A 20,343-nucleotide genomic window follows, 5' to 3' on the forward strand; every position below is an offset into this window, starting at 1 on the left:
AAATTCAGTGTTACGGGGGGTTAGACAGAGGCTGGTCCCGCATGGGGATGAGTGATTGACATCAGGCCTAAACTAAGTGATGTCCAGGGTCAGAGGTGGGTTTACTATGAGGCTAATGAAGCTTCAACTTTAGTGTCCTGCTTTTGCACAGGCCCCTTTTAAGGGCCTGGCAATGTGTTAATAAGGTCATGCATTTCTGTAAATTTGCAAATCTTTGAACCATAATTGATGAAGACCACTGTCTGTTTCCACTCCAACTTAATTTTTTTTATGTGTGGGAATCTACTGAAACATAACTGATCAGAATTCAAGGGTTTGGAGGTAACAGATACATAGCAGAGCTGGAAATGGGAACAAATCTGCATGAAGTTGTGTATTTTTATTCATCCCAACATAATCTCATTGAATTTTAGCATGTCTGACATACCTTGTCCTGAAAAAGTATGGTGGTTCCAGATGAAATAGCATGCAAAATTGCCACCAACATAGCAGAATAGTCTGAAAAGACAGCTGACAATGGCAAAAATGAAGTTCCCATGACATTTCTGGGATTAATAAGAGTAATTTAATAGAACAATTACATTGCTCTATACAGTATAACAGCAATTATGAAAGTATTTGAATTATTTTTGTGCATTCTTTAATTTTAAAATAGTTTTAATACATTTTTCATAATTATTAACCAAACAAGATTTCAAATATGACGGGAAGGAAGTGTCTTAGTGGAAACCCAAAATGTAACCTGCAAGAAAATGATTATAGTATTTCTCAGCTTGTAAAAATTTTTATGTTGAGCTTTCTTTTCTCATTCTAAATAAATAACCACTTTTATTCCTTTTTGATTCTAGGATTCTATGAGTCATGAATCCTCCTCCTTCTATGAGCTGCCAGGTAGCCATGTTCTTTCCTTACCTGATTAGGAATATTTTGTAGAGTGCAATAGTGAGACTTGTGCCCCCTGCCCCTGCCAACTCAAAAGTGCAGGGAAATTCCCGGTCATGCTTTAAATCAAACCTTCAAATATAAAGCCAATGCTGATGAGGCTCTCTGCCATCCCCTTCTGTCTTCATTCTCTTGTTGCCTTAGGTGACCATCATCTTGGATGCCACATTTTCAACAAAGAATCTTATAAGCTAAAGGGGCTCTGTAAGTGTATTAATAACTGATAATACAACAGCAAAACTATTCTTTTAAATGCCTTCTAGTCTATAAATACTGCCCCCAGGATGCAGGAAGATTGATGATTATACCAATATGTGTGACAATATTAATTTGAATGATTAGTGTGAGGAGAAAACTGAACAGTGGAGAAAAATTAAAATTGACCTTTACAAAAATGGGCTAAATATTGCCCTGATTGCAAAGGGATAAGGTTATGTTGGTCTAGAGCAAGAGTCAGCAAACTACGGCCCACAGGCCAAATTAACAAATGAAGTTTATTGAAACACAGCTATGATCATTTACTGACCTATTGCCCGTGGCTGCTCTCATGCTACGACTGTGAAGTTGGTGTGACAGAGACTGTACAGCCCGCAAAGCCATCTGGCCACTTATGGAAAAAGTTTGCCAACCCCTAGTCTAGAGGTGATCTTTGTGTTGGACAAGATTTGTGTCAGTGCAAGTTTGTAATCATTGGATGTGTAAAGGGGAAAATCCTTTTTCTGTAAAGAACATTTCACAGTAAAGGGGATAATTCCACATGATCCTGGAACTCCAGACTACTACTCCTCTAGTTAGGAGAATTTTTTTAAAAATGTCTGTTAGCAGTGAAAGTTGGTGAAGCTGCTCTCTGTTCAGTCCAGGCTATTAGTGGTGACAGCAGAAGGGGAAAATAACCCAGTTTTTAAAATAGGCTTTAATGTTAATTGGCATCAGATATTAACCCCTAGTGCCTCAGAATGTGACCTTATTTGGAGATAGGGTCATTACAGGTGGAATTAGCAAGTTCAGTGAGGTCAGGCTGGAGTAGGGTTTGCCCCTAATCCAACATGACTGGTGTCCCCTAAGAAGGGGAGAGGAAGCAGAGCCGGAGGAGGGGAGACGGCCACTGTGATGACTGAGACAGAGAATGCCCGGGATTTCTGGCAAGCCACCCCCAGAAGCCATGAGAGAGCAGGGAACCCATTCTTCCCTGCAGACTTCAGAAGGAGCATGGCCCTGCGACACCTTGATTTCAGACTTCTGGACTCCAGAGCTGAGAGATGATAAATTCCGCTCGTTTCAGCCACCCTGTGATGCCTTGTTGCAGCAGCCTGGGAAGCTAAGCTTGTGCTCCTCTGCTTCACTCGCCAGTTTCTGAGCTTTCGTCCTCCAGGCCGGTGGGTTAGTGAGAAGTTCAAAGGGCCCAATGAATAGGCCGCTGCTACCTGGGCCTCCTGAAATACATCTTAATACCTAGAAAAAAATTCCCAAATTCACTAAAAGGCTAAAGTCCGCAAACTGCAGGGAGGTCTTCCAACTCCTCTTTTGGCAAGAACTAAAGTCTACTTAACTTTTTCAACCACAGCTTCTCTATAGGCTCTGTCAGGTGGAAGCTAGTGTTTTTATTTTTGGGGTGGGCCCTGAAGCATCCAAGGGAGTGGGTGGCCCGTGAAAGTACCTGAAAGTGTTTATTGTAGGAAAGAATGAGTGAACTGAAACTGATAGTGAGGAATGCTTGGTAAGAGTCAGATTGCTGTCTGACATTTTAGCAGGTATCATGTTAAACAGCTCCGATGTGCTGACACATCTGGCAACTTCTCTTAGATGACTTGTTTGCAGTAGTTGCGTTACCATGATGCGGTGCAGGGCTGCCATGTGGACACCTCGGGACAGTTTGGCGTACAGTCTGCTTCATTTTGAGGTAGGTGTTCCTAGATTTGATCCCAACTTCAGCATGTAGTATTTTATTGACCTTGGGCAAGTTACTTGAAGTTCTCCAAAGCTCTTTTTCCCCATCTTTAAAACGGGGAGACATATACATCATTGTGTGGGTATGAGGATTAAATGAGGCAAAGTGTGACACTTAAAAAAAGACAAGTGCTTAACAATCATGTGTTTGTCGTGTGTGTCTACAGTCAGCTGTGCCTCTACTGAAAACTTATATGACTGTCAGCTGTCTCAGAATAGAATGGGCCTTGACGCCGTTCCATGCGAATGTGACCCTGAACACATTTTGAGGTTGTGGCAGGAAGGAGAAGGTTCTCTCCAGGAATCTGCTCTGTGACCTTGGACAAGGCATTTACCATCTTCGGTCCTCAGTTTCCTCATCTTTATTATTTGCGGAATGAGGAGACTGGAAAACATGCTCAGGTTCCTCAGCCTTAACATTTTATGGTTTCATGAAGTATCTCAAATTCTGAATTAGCTGCACCTGAATTCATGAGGTTTCTCTGTCATGGGAGCTGGAGATCCCTGGAGGGGTCCTGCCCCCACCCCCACCGTCCCCAGGCCTGGCTGTGTCCCAGGCTGAACCCATGGGACAGACCGGGGGGGCCCACCTGCCTTGCTCACCAACGCCATGTCCCGGGGACAGCACCCCGATGACAGCCTTCAGATGGTGGGGACCATCCTTCCAAACAAACCAAAGTTGTTCTTTATGCCTTTCTTGCATTCCTGAATGACTGGCATTAAAATTGATTTATATTTTTCTAAAACTGCTACAGGGCCCAACTTCATTTCAATCACTTTTGTTGTCAATTTTTAAACACTGTTAGAGTCAGGATAAAACTCACATTTTCTTTTTTATTTTGAAGAGAAAAGCCCATAACAGTAGATTTCCCATCTATTTGTATTCATCCCAAGTCTTTAGAGGTCCAAATCTTTCGGTGGGACCACTGATTCTCATGTGGTTCGTTGGTTAAAACAGAACTCAAAATACACATTTCACATAAACCTGAAATAAGAGAAAAAGTCCTTAATCTAGCAAATACCCCATAAAGAAGAATATTTGTTTCATACTCATGAGGCAAGTGAACATATTTTATACCCTGGAAGAAAGAAACCCTAGGGTCTCCCTGGAGCTTTATTGTTAAATAACTTTAAAATCCCTATGCTATTAGAGTCTTAGAACTTGTAGTTTTTATTATGAATTCTGTCATTACCTAGGAAATAGCCACCAGAATCACATTCTTTGTGAAGAGGGTATTGAATACACCACAAAAGTGTAGATTTTTCTGTATCTGTGCATTAAACAATGCAAAATTACCATATTGATTAGGCAAAGTTTGAAAAATAAACTAACCAAAGGACATTGCTGCATAAATATTTCTAATATCTATACTTTATGTTGCGTATACTAAGAACATTATTTTGCCTTTCTATTAAGTTTTGCATGTATGACTTACCAACAATAAAAACCAAAATAGCAGTGGAGAAATTTTCATCAAGAAATAACAAGGTGCTCTGGAACCCAATACTGAATAAATATAACAACTATGCAATTAATCTCTTTGTTTTTTAAAAAAGGGTTTACAAAGGTAAAATTTAGCTTGGCTTCTACTAATGTAACACTGATTATGAATTTGTGGTATCTGAATTAATGAGGTTTTGTTTTGAGGGAAACTACCTTTTTAAAAAAGTTCATTTCAATTAAATTAATTTTTTGTGATTGTATCCATGATGTCTCTGATAACTGAAATTTCCCACTAGTGGTAATGTAAATTATCAGCTTGAGGATCATAACATCAGGGGCATAACTGTAGGAGACTTGCCTGATTCTTCTATTGTTTGTGATGTTGTATGCTATTTTAATCTTGAGTCAGTGGTTTTTTCCACAGCCCACTGTTCATGTGTACTCTCCATCATGATGGTAGGAAGTGGAGGGTTGAGGGGTAAAGAGTTTGCACCCTGGAGTCAGGCAGACATGAGTTCAAATGCCATTTCCAGTTTTTACTAGGACATGACCTCGGCCAAGTTCCTTACCTTCTCTATGCCTCATGTTCTCCATCTGTAAAATGGGTCCTACTTCACAGGATAGTTAGAAAGATTGAAAGAGATAATGTAGAAACAGTTCTTTTTAATGTACTGCATAAAGGTTAGCAGATGGCATTAGCTAGCTCCAGATCTTACTTTCTTATAGCAGTGTCTAACACTTATAATTGGCTTATAGGACACATTTATTGAACAAAATTTAAATAGCTCCTATAAGTGTTGGGGCATTCACAGAAGTAAAATGGGAATGGGTCTCATTTTTATTTTACTGTGGAATAATGGGTTTGGATTAGATGACGTCTCAGAGGCCTGTTACTTTTAATGCTAGGTGAGCTCATGGTTTAATTTCCTAGCTCCTATAACAAATACAGTATAAAAGGTTGGCTTAAATAATGGAAATTCATTGGCTCATGGTTTTTAGGCTAGGAGAAGTCCAAAGTCAAGGTGTCAGCAAGATGTTGCTTTCTTTGCAAGGACTGTGGCATTCTGGGGCTGGCTGCTGGTGATCCTTGATCCTTAGCTTTACTGCCACGTGGCAATAACCATGGCTGCCTCTCCTGGCTTTTCTCTCTGCCTGACTTTCATTCTGCCTGTCAAGGACTCCAGTCATCTGGATTAAAACCAAACCTGGTTCAGTAGGGCCACACCTTGACTACAGTAACATCTTGACGAGGCATTATTTGCAATGAATCCACACCAACCAGAATGTGGACCAAGACCAAGAACATGTCCTAACTGGGCTACACAGTTCAATCTACCACAGCCCATAAAGACTATCCCTGAGAAGTTTTGCAACCCAACCCATGTGTGTCTCTTCTTTCTAAACTATTAACTAGAAGGGGTAACTGGGACAAAGTTTCCCACACATGAAGGTTGGCACCAGGGAGAGAGGTGTGTATTTCCTTCAGTGTCTCCTCTGTGTGTGTGTGCACTGGGCCATCACTCTCCTCTCGATTGCTGTCATCAGATGGGAATTTTAGGGTGGGAAACTGGTGGCCTAAATGAGCAACTATAGGGCCAAGAGTAAAAAAAAAATACGGAGGTTGACCACTACTGCCAAGGTCAACACTTCTTGACCTGCAGAAGTAGAAGCTGCATGTCAGACACATCACTGACAATATTTAGAATATTTAGTACAATAGGCTTGCAGATAGTTTCAAAATACTGCCTGATCCAGACTAGAAATACTCTCCTATTCTCCATGAGTTTCTTATTCCCTGCAAATCCATTTTAGAAGTGGACAGAGTACAATAAACATATAAATAAACCCATAAATATATCTCATCTTCATTATCTTATAATATCACTAGGACAAATCTCAGCTTCCATGCCCTGAAGAATCATGTGTCTATTCCTGTGGTTTATATTTTCAATTTTGAAATGCTTCCCCATGTGCCATTTTCTTTCAGGTTCTGGACCTGTGAAGTGAAATTAAATTACTTGCCTCCTTTCTGTGGTGTCAGCTCAGCCCTGCAAAGTTGGATGCTCGAGAACATGCATTATAACACTCCGTGAGAACTAAAGTGTTTTCCAGATTGTAAATTGCTTTTTGTTTATTTAATTTTCTTTCACAGACTACATATTCAGCATATGCCTCTGGGGTCTTTTATACATTAACAATTCAAAAACCACTGACCTATAATCATATTAAAACTCCCATTTTATCTCCAGTTTACCCATAATAGAATCCTCTTACATGAGTTGGGAAGAAGCCTTAGGAATAGATAATCTTGCCTCTAAAATACTAGGGCTTTATGGACTAAGTAGGGATTGTAAATTCAAATTGGAAGCCATTTTATTATTGTAGATGCATTACATGTCATTATCATGAAATTACAAAGCATTCCAAATTTTAATAGTCTATTTAGCCATCATGTTTTTCTTTTGGTCATGGTTGTTGACCCTTTCTAACAGGTGAAAACGAAAGCAGTTCTTAATGAAAGAAACTTGCTTCCAGCTCCCTCCCAGGTGATAAATGAGATCTGGGTGTCTCAGTGATTAAAAATCAAGAGGCCATTTCCAAAATAACCTGGGGGTTGGAATACATCACTTAAGCATCTTATCCTCTCAAAAAGTAGCTTAGGTTTGGGACATTTGAAGGCTTGGCTGAAATTTGTTTCTTCAGATAAACTTTGTCCTTTTAAATCTGAGTTTAGTCCCTTGGCCTGTTTCAAAGCGGCAAACTGAAATTTTTGTTTAAAACAACAATTACAGTGAATGTCTGCCAGGTTTTGATCATCTGGACAAATCATAATGTCATGTTAATAACAGTTTGATCTAATTAGTGGTTCTATTTTATTATGCAGTTTTATTGGGAGTTATAATATGAGAAAAAGGGGGGATAGGTTTAAAGCTGCAGCTATACATGGCCAAGGAGTCAATCTCTGTGCAGCTGTTTAGGCTTTACAACAACAGTTATGTTCATTTTTGCACAACTATTTGGGTTGCCACGTGGTTAAACCAATTCAGTCATCACAATTGCTAAAAGAATTGACCACGTGAAAGCAAATTTATTTTGGCCACCTAAGGACAAACGATATTTAAAATGATATTTAAAATGATATTTTAAGGCCATGTAACCAGTTTATTAAATGGGATGAATAATGGATACAAATAGGACATGGTGTTATTTATTTTTCCCTTCACGGCTTTGTCAGATTTCCGTTGCCTGATCCATGACGGCCTCTTGGCATGGCTTCTGAGTGGAGCTCAGTTTTAAGTAAGAACAGTCTCACTTAGGTAGCTGTGACTCACTTTTAAGAGTTAAAATGTCCTCTCTAGTCTAAATCAAAACTTCAATCTCCCATTCAACCAGAGCCTTTCCCATCCTACCTCTGGCCTCACCCTTGATTTAGAGATACTGTGTGTGTGTGTGTGTGTGTGTGTGTTCACCCTTCTTCCACCTTTCCCTGTCCCTCCACCATCTCCTTGAAGACACCCCCAGCTTCTGTGAGCGGGTCTTTAGGTGGACACCTTCTGGCTTGAGTTGGGAGGGAAAGTTATCCCGCTTGATAACTTTCTCCAATTACTCTTTCCTGTTACACAGTCTTTTCTTAAATACACTGGAGGGAAATGACAGGATTGATAGTGGCTTGACTTCTGTCATCTTTTGGTAAGCTGGGCACAAATGTGTGTCTTGCACCTCTCATTTATCTCCTTCTGTTCTCAGTGTTGGGACTCTTCTTAAAATTATATGACAAAAAAGTCCCACTAAACATCTTTTTACAGATACTTATGTCAGAGCACAGGTATATTCCAGTGTGGAAACTTCACTTCATACAATCAGAGTTCTTTGGAGACACACATAATTCCTAGAAGTCCTTTAGATTACTGGAAAAGAAGGGACTATAGAAAGTGAGTGTAGGAAAGAACAGTCAATACTGAGCCTCAAATTCAGTTGTTTTGCCCTTCAGGGCCTAGAGGCTGTTAGTGTCATCTTAGGTGATTAGATGATGTGCATGTCCACATCGACCCAGGTGGTCTCCCCCAGGCAGACCCAGAGCCAGGGTCCTAGGGCTCCTCTCGGATATTAGGTGGTCTGAATAATGTGGAAAGGAGTCCTGGGCTTTGTGCTTTCTCTATTTTAATGTATTTATATTCTTATTTATCTATTCTGTTGGGAACACTTAATAAATATGATTTCTGAAGACTGTGTAATCTAGCAAATTCATTTATTTAGTGCCTGGAAAGGTTTCAAAGATTAAAATGCTGTGTAAAAATGTGTATTTAGTATTAAAATTAAATAAATGTCTGCTTTATGCAATTAAATTGTATTGTTAAAATGTTCATATAACTCCTCAAAACACATTTTCTGTTATTTTTGTCTAGTCTTTTCCTAATATCCCCAGGGCAGAATTAGAAACTACTTTCGTCGTTGCTCCCAGAGCTTACTCCTTTTACTTCTATTTTAGCTAGATTCAGTATGATTTGATTTGCTTTGGTTTCAAATGACATTGAAGTGCAAACTTTATGCTAGGTACTGTGCTAAGCCCAGAGAAGCAAAAAGTTGAATTGTACTTTCCATCAAGCACCTAGAGAGAGAGAGAAAGAGAGAGAGTTAACTTTAATGAAATTAATTCAGTGGTAAGAAAAAAATTCATTGGGGACACAGGGGATGGAAGACTTATTACGGTTCTCAGTGCTGAAGAGTTTGCAGATGAATGATTTTGCTTACACTGAATTAGCTCTGAAAGCTTTCAGGGAGACCATCTCTCCTTCTGGGAAGGACTGGATGCCCTGTGGAGGGATGGAGAAAATGCTCCTCCCCCAGCCCCCACCGAAGAGCAAAACAGAGCAGTATAGTAGCGAAATTTTCTTTTCACTAGTTTTGCTCTTGAACTTGGTGGACACAGTTCTGCAAATTGGAAATATTTCTTAGGTTTCCATGTGGTACAAGATCAGGCAAGTGTCCCAAGTGTGATGGCAACCTTCTTGCTGTCATCCAGCAGTTTTCTTCACTTGTTTATCAGTCTGGCTTGTTTACTGGGGAGCTGATCCTGAATATTCAACAGTTGGTATACCAAAAAAAAAAAAAAAAAAATGACATTAAATTAAATAAACTAAGCCAAAAATGAAATTAAAATACAGAAAGGCAGGATGATAATTACAAACCATTAGCCATTGTTAAGAAAAACAGAATGGGGGCCACATTATAGATATATAAGTACTGAAATTTTTGGATTCAGAAGAGGATGAGAAAAACATTTTTCTGTTTACTTCTCATCTATAAACATGTTCCACAACCTATTAAAAGCTCCTCAGAAGCAAAAATGCTTTTTGTACTATTTTGGTGAAGCAGCAAATTGGTTGGAGTATGGGGTTAACTGGGTGTAAAAGACCAATAAAATAAATAAATGATGATGGATTGGGGTTAAAGAAAGTGAAAGGAAGGATTACAAAATGAATGGAGTAATTTCCATTTTTACATGCTCTGGAACAAATTATAGAGGATGTGAATTTCCTTGAGAATTTGAGAAAATTCATTAGTAAAATGATCTGGCTCTGGATTCTTTTGGAGGAAGTAGTTCTTTTATTTTTATTTTTTTTCTCAGTTTCTTTTATTGTTATTGCTCTTGGTCATTTTGGTATTTCTGGTTTCAATTGTGCAAATTTTTATTTTTCAGAAAATTGCCAGATTTTGGAAACTTATTTGCATAGAGTTTAACAGAGCACATGAACTGCATTCATAAGTCTATGCTAATATATTTAAATTCCTTTCCATATTAGTTGTTGCATACGTTACCATTTCTAAATTTGTTTGTACTATTTCTATTCCTCCTTTCTTTAATTTTTCAGACTTGGCCTGTTTTATTGATTTTTCCCTCAAATATAAAGCTCTTGAATTTGTTCACCAATCCCTAACCTTATTATTTTGGGATTTTATCTCTATTCTCTTCTTCGTCTTTATTTGCAGTATCATGATTTTTTTCTAGCCTCAAGATGCAAATGATTAGTTTTTTTTCACAATCTTTCTTGAGTAACAGGAAAAATTTTAAAACTATTAATTTGTTTCTAGGTACAGTTTTGGCCAGATAGCCTTAGCTTTAATATGTATGGTTCTAATTTCTATTTCTTCTAAATAGTTTGTGTTTTTGTGTTAACTGGTAGGATGTTTATTCATTGTTACATGATGGAGTGGTTTTTGTTTAAATTTTAATTTTTTTGTGTGTGTTAATTGTTGTTTTGAGAGAATGTGACCTGTACAATTCCTAATGTCTGGAAAGTATTGCAATGATCTATTTTGCTTACTGCATATTTAACCATCTGTATATAAGTCCCATGGGTGTTTGTAAATGGTTATATTCTTAAAAGAATAAGGTTATTAACTGAAGCTTACTAAACATGCTAGTCAAGTATAACCCACCCCTTCTCAGTATACAAACACTTCTCGTCTCCACTGGCCTTAAAATCTCTTCTTTCGTTGCCTCTGCTCCTTTGAGGTAGTCCTGGCTCTCACCTTACCTGTGCTGTTAAGTGTTTAGAAGTGCTGGCTATGCTTCCAGGTTCCCATGTCTCACTACTCCCTCCCTCTTTACTTTCTTAAAAGTGAAATTCTGAAATATTCACTGAGCACCTAGTTGGAGGTGGGTGGTAGAGAGAGAATCCATGATCTCAAAGAGCTTGCACTGGGTTTGAATTCCAAAGCTGGAATCAAGGTTCTTTGACTTGACTTGGTAGATGTCTCCTTTATCCAAGGCTAATTGGGAAGAAAGGGAGGGCTCAAAGGTTGCTTCTGGGAGACACTTTCTCACACCTTCCTCTTCTTATCCTCTTTGACCAGGAGAGCAAGAGTGGGGAGGGGAAAGGACCTGCAGGCAGCCCTTCAGGGCTGAGCGTCTCTGGTCGTGCAGGTAGAAGTGTGGAGAGCAGGACTGATCCCCAGGAAGCTGGGAGGTGGAGGCTATCCATGTAGGGACTGAGAACTTTTGCTGCTTCTGCTGATCTCAAGCTAGCTTCAGCAAATAAAAGTAACTAAAAACCCCACATGTACTCTGGCTTCAGGCACAGCCGAATCCCAAAGCTCGGGTGAAGCCATCAGGACAAGTTTGCTCTCCATTTTACTTCCTTGCATGTTGATTCAGTCTCTCCATGTGTGTTAGTTTCCCAGGGCTGCAGTAACAAAGTACCACAAACCAGATGGCTTAAAACAACAGGAATTTCTTGTCTCACAGTTCTGGAGGTTAGGAGTCTGAAATCAAGGTGTCAGCAGGGCCATGCTCTCTCTGAAGTCTCCAGGGAAGAATACTTGCCAGCCTCTTCTAGCTTCTGGTGGCTCCTAGTAATCCTTGCATTCCTTGGCTTGTGGCTGCAGCCCTGCAATTTCTACCTTTGTTTCCACTTGGCCATGTGTGTCTGTCTGTCTGTGTGTCTCCAAATCTCTCTCTCTTTATAAGGACACTGGTCAGTGGATTTAGGTCCCTCTCTAATCCCGTGTGACCTCATCTCAACTTTATCACATTTGCAGAGACCCTCATTCCAAATGGTGTTACATTCACAGGTACTGGGGGCTTAGGACTGGAACATAAGTTTTGGGAGACACAATTTACCCACAGCCCTGTGTCAGGGTTAAAGTGCCTGTGGCAGCTCCAGGCCTCCATATCCATGATCTCAGAGGAAGGGGGGACTCTTTTCTATTAATTCCACTAAGACCCTCTAGGGATGGCTGTCACGGGCCTGGCTTGTGTCATATGCCCATCCCTGAACCAGTTATGGTGGCCTGAGAGACACAGTGACCAGGACATGTGCCCAATTCCGAGAGGTGGGAAGGGCTCATTGCTACCCAAGCCACACAGACGCAGGGGCTGTTACCAGAAGAGGGAGGAGGGTGCTGAGTACAGCAAAGGTGAAACCTCCCCTGACTCCCTTAAATGTAGTTACTTCCATCTCTGTCCTCCCACTGTGCTTTCTTCGTGTCTCTATTATGGCACACACTGCACTGTTTAGTGACATTTATCCACCTGTCTTTCTTTGCAGTTCTTGGAACTAAACGCAGGCTCCCTGTCTCATTTCTAACTAGCACAGCATAACACACCTGATAGGTGCTCTGTAAAAGCTTACCAAAAAGAAAAAAGAATTAAAAGTCATAAGTTTGAATGTCAGAAAGATTACTGTAAGTGCATATGGTGATTTAAAATATTTCCACAAATTCTCCAATTCTTTTCCATTCAAAAGGTGGGGCCCAACTCTCCTCCTCTTGAAAGTGACCTGGACTTAGGGACACACTTCTAATGAACAGGGGAAAGGGGAATGATGGTGCACTAGGAGACTAGGACATAAAAGACACTGTGGCCTCCTGCTTGCTCATTCTCTCTAGGATCCCTTGTTATGGGGGAAGCCAGTTACTCTGATATGAGGACACTCAGGCAGCCCCGTGGAGGGGCCTGTGTGGCAAGGACCTGAAGCCTTCTGCTCACAGCCAGCGAGGAACAGAGGCATCCTGCCAGCAGCCATGTGACAGCAGATGATCCTGTCCCAGCCGAGGATGAAGGCCGCCTCTGTTGGTACCCAGCAACCTCATGAGAAACCCTGAGCCAGAACCACCAGCCAAGCAACTCCTGGATTCCTGACCCTCAGAAACTGGGTGAGATACTAAATATGTGTTTGTTTAAGGTGCTGTGGTTTGGGGTAATTTGTTATGCAGCAATGGATAGCTATGATAGTTCGGAAGAGCTTTATGAAGATGTGCAATGAGGATTAAAGAAAGGAGAGGCCACATCCAAGTGAGAAGACCTCTCCAAGGACAGGTGTAGCATGTGAGATGCATATTTAAGAAAACTGGGCAAATATGAGCATATGGAGAAGAGAAGAAACATTTTAGGAAAAAGAATATTGAGATGGAAAAGTGAAGGTCATGTTCAGGGAATAAAGATAGTCTCAGCAATTTGCATCTATGGTCTAAGTACGAAACTGGTGGGAGCTGAGGCAGGAAACGTGGGCTGGCACTAGCGAGTGAAGCACCTTTTATGGTTCTTTCTCACCCAAACTCCTCAGCACAGTCATTCTCCAAGGTTTTGTCCTTAGGCCTCTTCTCTTTCTTTACTGTGCTCCTTGGTGATCTCATCTAGAATTTTAACTAATTTCTACTTGGTTGCTTTAAAATCCAATCCAGACTTCATTTCAATGATTTGGTCTTACATCTTCAATTGCTTGCTGATCTTCTCCACCTGGATATGCTACCAGCATCTCAAATACTTCATTTCCTAAATTCATCTTCCCCTCCAGTCATCCTCCCTTAGCTGCCTGCCTTAAATCTCAAGGTTGGTACCACACATCACCATTACCCAGGTTGTTTTCTAGGCCACAAATCTGGGGATAGTTGTGGGATCCAAGAGGAAAGCTCTCTCATGGAATGTTCCCAAGGACACAATTTAGTCCAACTGAATGGAAGCCGGTATATAATCCAGAGGGAGAACTGCCTGTATCGCTACCTTTAGAGCTAAACATATCCCTACATGCACACATTTGTTACCATGTGAGATGACTGTTATAGATTGGGCTGAATGCAGCTGTTGCCAGAACAGTTTCCAGAAGTACTACTTCCAGAATTACTTATATACCTCCTCAATTGGTGAGATGAGGTCCTTGAGAAGGGTGGTCCTCAGGCTAAAAACCTTCCTAGCACATTGGGCACCTGGATGCAATCAGTCAAGTCTTCTCAGTTCTGCCTGGTCTCTGATTTTCCGTCCGTCCCATCTGGTCAGGACTCTGCTGCTGCCTAGAGCTTCCCAACCTGGCTGCAAATTAGAATCCCTGGGGAGCTTTTTAAAACTCTCTTGCCTGGGCCTTACCCAAGACCAATCAAATCATAATATCTGGGTTAGGGCCTAGAACTCATTCATCCGCTGATTCTACCATGTAGTCAGGGTCCCCTCCACCAGTGATGAGAAAAAGCATTGTCTGTGGGATCTAATGATGGCCTGGTCTGGCTGAGCTCTTTAATTACTGTGACATGGGGAAATAACTTTCACTTTCTGAGAATCAGTTTTCAATTCCAGAAAATGTGATAATATTTTCCTAGTGGTATTATTGAAAGAGAAAATGGAACAGTGGTGTGAAAAGGTATGATAACTATAAAGCACTAGGTATTATTATTGCGATTATACACTCTTTCGGCTCAGTCTACTTCCACTTCTCATCACCTTTGTGTGGGCCAGGCTAATAGCTTGCTAGCCATGCTCCTTGCCTCCAACTCACCCTCCACACCGTGGCCATTTCAGCTTCTCTAAATCACCCTTTTGCTCCTACCAAACTAAGTCCACTCTAGAACTCCTCAAATAGAACCCAAACTATTTTTGTAACCTCATCTTGATTTCCTAAATATAGCTCATATGCTTCCAGCCATTAACCCCACCCAACCAGCCAGCCAACAAATGTCGAGTTCCTATCATATGAAGGCATTGCACTCGAGCTGTAGGAAAATGCAAAAATGAATTAGAGTTACAGGAAACAAGAGGCTGACCATCTAGTAGCCTGGAAAGATGGTTAGTTTTAGTTAAATATAATCTCCAAAGACACCTTTAATTTTCCCATCTCTCTCTACCTCTGTATTCTCTAATGCAAAGATGTGCCCAATGCACACTGGTCCTCAAATAGTTCTAGAATGTACTTTAAAAGATGAACAAACATAATGTCATTATTAAAAAGTGGAATAACTGACATGTAGGGATTACAATAGTTGGCAGAGCTGGTTTTATGGGCAGGCGACCTGAGCAGTCCCACAGGGCCCCATGCTAAGAAGGGCCCCGTGCTTGGTTTAATGCTCTGTCTGGAAATTCTTAATAATTTCTGGGCAGGAGCCCCCACATTTTCAATTTTTACTGAGCCCACAGATTATGTAGCTATTCCTGGTAGTGGTGATAGTGTTTGATTATTCATTTATTCTATTTTGTCTTCTTGTTTTAAAAAGGATTTAAGGCAGCTTAAGAGATGACTAAAACAAAAAAAGATAAAATACAATTTAAAAGTAGTTTTTTAATGAGACAAAGGGGAAATAAGGTTCAGAAGGTAACAAGGAGCTGAAACTGAGTTTATCACCTAAGAAGGCACATCTGGATGTCCAATTTGCCTGCTAGAAATTGCCCAGAAATGTGGCTTTTGCTTTTTAGCAGCCACTGGAAAGAGGAAGAAATGACCAGTTATAAGATTTTCAGTATCCATGACCAGTGACCATGGAAGGTGCACAAGTATCCCTGATAGGAAACTAGTGGGAAATTTCCCTCACGAGTCTTCATAATCAGTATCTAAGGTGTCCCTCAGAGACACACCACTGCAGCATCCTTACCGTGAGCCAGCAACGAGGGTCATAGGGCCAGTTCTTTCAATGTCCTTCACACCAGTGGCTGCACATGATTCAGTAACCTTGCTTAGCAAAGAGCCATGCACATGGGAGGAGCTCAAGACGTAAGTGTCCAGTGAATGAATGAGTGAATGAATGATATGGGCATTCACATGAATCAGAGTAGATTCTTGCTCTGGTGGTCCAACTTGGTTCAGGGATAGATTTGAGAGTATTTTGGGAAATGGATAGACAGCAGGTTCTTCAGAGAATACTCCAAAAGAAATGTTGTTCCTCTCTGTTGGGCCTTGAAACTGCATGGCAGTGAATTTGAAGTTAGTTTCTACTAATATGATATCTAAAGTCTGCTCTAACTGTGAAAAATCAGAGCATATTTGTAATCGTAGTATATCAGGAGTGTTTCAGCTGCAAGTAGTGGAAAACAAGGCAAAACACCTTAAGCAGCAAGGAGATTTATTATCTCACAAAATGAGGAATATTGAGAGAGAGAGCATTTTCGGAGTGGGTGAACTCACGTGTAAAGTGATACCATCAGCCCCAGTTCCTTTAAACCTCCTCACCCCCTTTAGCCTGTCCCCCTCACGGAAACTCCCCTCGCTGTCACACGACAGTTGCCACCATTGTGGTATCACACGCAGATTAGGTAATATCCAGCAGAAGAAAGAAAAGGAATTGCTGCTTCTATGTGCATCTCTTTTTGATAGTGAAGAACTCTTTTCTAGAAGCCCTCCAGCTGACCTCTCATGTCTCATTGTTGAGAACAGAATCATATACTTACCCGTGAACCAATCACTGGCAAGAGAAATGGTGCCACCATGAGAAATGAGTCAGGATTTGTCTAAGTCAGGCAGGGTGGGCTGGATGCTGGAACAAAAGAAGGGATGTGTCTGCATGGAAAAAGGAAATGGCTGTTTTTAAAGGCGATCAATAGGTCACAGCAAAGCCAGGAATCTTGATTAGCATTATGGTCCTGGGCAATTTACATAAGTATCTTAGAACCTCAATTTCCACACCTGTGAACTGAGGGTAACAATGCCCCCTCAACTGGGTGGCTGTGAGGATTAAGTGAGATAATGTTTGGAAAGCACCTAGCAAAGCCTTTAAGCACGCTATTGCATGTAACATGCTCTCATTACTGACAACACAAAAAATGCTTCATAAATGGTAGCTGTCTTCTTCTTCTGCTCCCAAACACGTGAATGCACAGTTGCTCCATTATCTTCTTTAGCTTACTCCTGCAGCTAAGCACTCAGGAAATAACACCTAAATATTTCATTGTGGGTTGTAGAATCTAACAACCCACTGTGGGTTCTAGGGTGAGGAGTCCATCTTCCTGTAAAGCCCAGAGCAAGAATCCTTTTGTCAGTTCAAAACACTTTACCCTACCCACACCCACTTCCACCCCCCCCCCCCTTATTTTAAATGGATTTGGAAAAAATCTTAAATCCCATTTGGGCTGAGCTGCAGTAGAGATTATGACAGATTTGTAAAGAAACAACTTAGAATTTAGAGACGATTCCCTGAGAGGGGAAGCAAGAACCCACAATGGAGAAGAGAAACCCCTGGTTGGTCATTTCAAATGAACATTTATTAAGCACCCACTGTGTGCAGGGCACGCCCACTTTATTACGCATGACGCTGTGTGGTTTGGGGTGGTGAGGTGAATTAACAGAGGGCCCAGGTTTGAGGGATCCACTGATGCCACAGATGTGTGAAGCCCAATCTGCTGTGAGGCAGACTGCAGTCAGGGCTAAATGAAAGCACAACCGATGGCTCACAAGAGAGTGAAGCAGGTAAAAATGCTGGCTGGAGATACCTGAGTGAGCCCTGAAAGGGGAGAAGGTCAGGGTAAGAAGCAGAGCTGTAAATGCCCTTGGAAACCTTGAAAGTACCAAATCTTTGGGGACTGACAATTATAAATGTAGGTCACGAAGTGCATTAGGAAAGGTATAAAGAAACTGGGAGTGAGGAGAGGAAGGAGCAGATTCACTTGAAATCTTGGGGGAGCTTTGGGACCCTGCAGTATTGAAGCTACTGTGTGAGCTTAGAAGCCACTTGCTTACTGTTCCGGTTTGCTAATGCTGCCATTATGCAAAATACCAGAACTGGATTGGCTTTTATAAAGGGGATTTATTAGGTCACAAAGTTACAGTTCTGAGGCAATAAAAGTGTCCAAACTAAGGCATCGACAAGAGGATACCTTCACTGAAGAATGGCTAACAGTGTCTGGAACACCTCTGTCAGCTGGGAAGGCACATGGCTGGCGTCTGCTGGTCCTTTGCTCCTGGGTTGCATTTCAAAATGGCTTTCTCTAAAATGTCTCTGGGCTTCTGTCTGAGTTTCCAGCATCTCCCAGCATCAGTGTCTCTCCAAAAGTCTTTCTCAGCTGCTGCTCTTGGGGCGTTTAGTCCTCTCTTAGCTGCTCTGGAGCAAACTCTGGGCTAGCATCTCCAAGCATCAGCAAGCATCTGGGCCTGGAGCTTTCTAAAGTAGTCCAGTGTGAACTAATTAAACATACCCTGATTAGGTGGGTCACATCTCCATGGAAACATTCAATCAAGAGGTCACACCCTAATCAAAAAGATTAATCAATCTGCCCCCACAAGATTGCATTAAGGAATATGGCTTTTTCTGGGGGACGTAATATATACACTTACCACGAGCTAAAACAGGAAGGGCTTAAAGAGACCAAGATATGTTTTAAGTTAGATCAAGCAGAATTACCTGGATACTGCATTCTCCGAGAGGAATCTTAGTGCAGCAAAGTGCAAGGAAGTGCTCTGGGTTCAGGAGACCTGATCGTGTCACATCAAGCAAGTTGCTTAATTCCATAGGCATCTGTTTCGTCATCTGCAAAGTGGGGATGGTAATGTTACTACTAGGGTTCCTCTGAGGATGTATGGAGATACTCCAGGTCATGGAAAGTGACACTATCTGGTACACAGGCTCAGTAAAAATTTACTAAGAAAAAAAGAATTATTCTAATTTGTTGATTTTGGACATAGTTGATATCCTGCAGTTCCCTTGTCCTATAGTAGAATAATTTGTGTTCTTTAAAACAGTCCAATATGTGAAATGACAGACTGTCGTGGACACTAAAGAGTTAGGAAGAGATTGGAGGAAAAGGTTGAGAATTGAGTGTGTGTATGTGTGTGTGTGTGTGTGTGTGTGTGTGTGCGCACGTGCGTGCATGTATGTGTGCTTTACTTCTCCACCACCATCCCTCCCTTGGAAGGGAGGAAACTGATAGCAGAGGAAAGATGTTAAAGTAAGAAGAGGTAGAAAGTCTGTGGAAAACCTCCCATTGGGCATTGCAAGGGTCTGATCACTGAGGGTCTGTTCACTGAGGGACGTCCAGAGGCTGCCACTTCTTGTCCTGACCACCAGGGGGTGCTCTGACTTGATCCTCTAGATCAGAAGCAACCAAAATCCTTGTTTGGTTTCTTTCAGTTTGAATCATTAGGGCAGGAGTGGCTGAGAACAGAGGCATTGGAGAGAAGGAGTTGGGTGAAGCCTGGTCTGGACCTGCAGAAGGACAGGGGTACAAGATGTCTTGGGTAAGCTGCAGGCTAAGGATGGAATATAGAATAATGGATTGTGAAGAGACTTTGGCCAGCTTCTGTGGACCAGCAGGACACGGCACTAGATTCCGGATTTGGATCTTGGAAAATGGTGGTAGAACCTTCCTGTTCTATCATTCCTTTTCTCCTGTCTCAAAGTTGTGTCATTACACTATCTGCTTGGCAGTTGGCCAAATGAGGGGAGGAGCCAAGTAGATGCTGGAAACCTGACAGCTGATAGGAAGCACAGACAGGGAGGAGAGTAGGAACTGCCTGGATGAATAAGAAGGTGAGGGTGCTCCTAGAGAGAAAGAGGTGAGGGACAATGGGGTGGGAGGGGAGCTATACTTTCCAGTCCTTCCCTGGCTGATCAAATTGTGGTCAGTCTAGTTGATTAGGCAGTGAGAACACTGTTTCATTGCTATTGTACAGGGAGGGGTTCAGTTTATAATGATTCCCCTCTACCATACTTGAAGGGAAGACACCAGCAATTTACTCAGGGATGTGAGGTTCCTACTCAACCTCAAACTGTGCAAACTTGATAAGAAAACAGCAGACACCTGCAATTGAGGAAGGTGTCCAGAGGAAGTTAGCATTATAGTCAGAGCTGACATTTAGCCAGGACACACCAGAATGGGCATCTGATTGTTTATGACCATCATCTAAACTGATTGGTGGATGCCGTGCCTCTAGGTTGTTAAATCTGTTGATTGTCAACTCTGACTATGGTCACACAACTCTAGCCAGGTTTTTGGAATGTCTGTTGTGCACATCAAAGATGAGGTTAAATAAAAAAAATAGAGATGGCTTTGTCTAACCCATCCCACCATTAGAAAAGCAATCTGGTTTTTCCTGTTAGAATCCTATGGGGTTTTCAGAATATGCCAGTATTTTGTTCCAGATGAGGCTTCTTGCCCTTGAACAGGTACTTTATTTCTAAATAGGTAAAAATTAGACAATGTGTCGTATATAGTACCTTTCTAATTCAGAACAATTTACCAGAATAATAAGTCCATTGGAACGAATTTATATGGCACTCCAAAATAAAAACCAGTTTTGAAATGTGCACTATCTTTA

The 20,343-nt window shown here is 41.3% G+C and overlaps 1 long non-coding RNA gene across 1 annotated transcript; it reads right to left on the minus strand.

Moving 5' to 3' along the window:
- Positions 1 to 9,381: 9,381 nt before the first annotated feature.
- On the minus strand, positions 9,382 to 18,532 carry LOC119511164. Its single transcript, XR_005212166.1, has 3 exons — positions 18,431 to 18,532; positions 16,485 to 16,593; positions 9,382 to 9,407 (listed from the first exon to the last, which is right to left on the minus strand). It is a non-coding gene; the product is annotated as an uncharacterized LOC119511164 (long non-coding RNA).
- Positions 18,533 to 20,343: the final 1,811 nt, after the last annotated feature.

This window comes from Choloepus didactylus, chromosome 16 (genome assembly GCF_015220235.1).
Source record: "Choloepus didactylus isolate mChoDid1 chromosome 16, mChoDid1.pri, whole genome shotgun sequence".
Taxonomy (NCBI): Eukaryota; Metazoa; Chordata; class Mammalia; order Pilosa; family Megalonychidae; genus Choloepus; species Choloepus didactylus.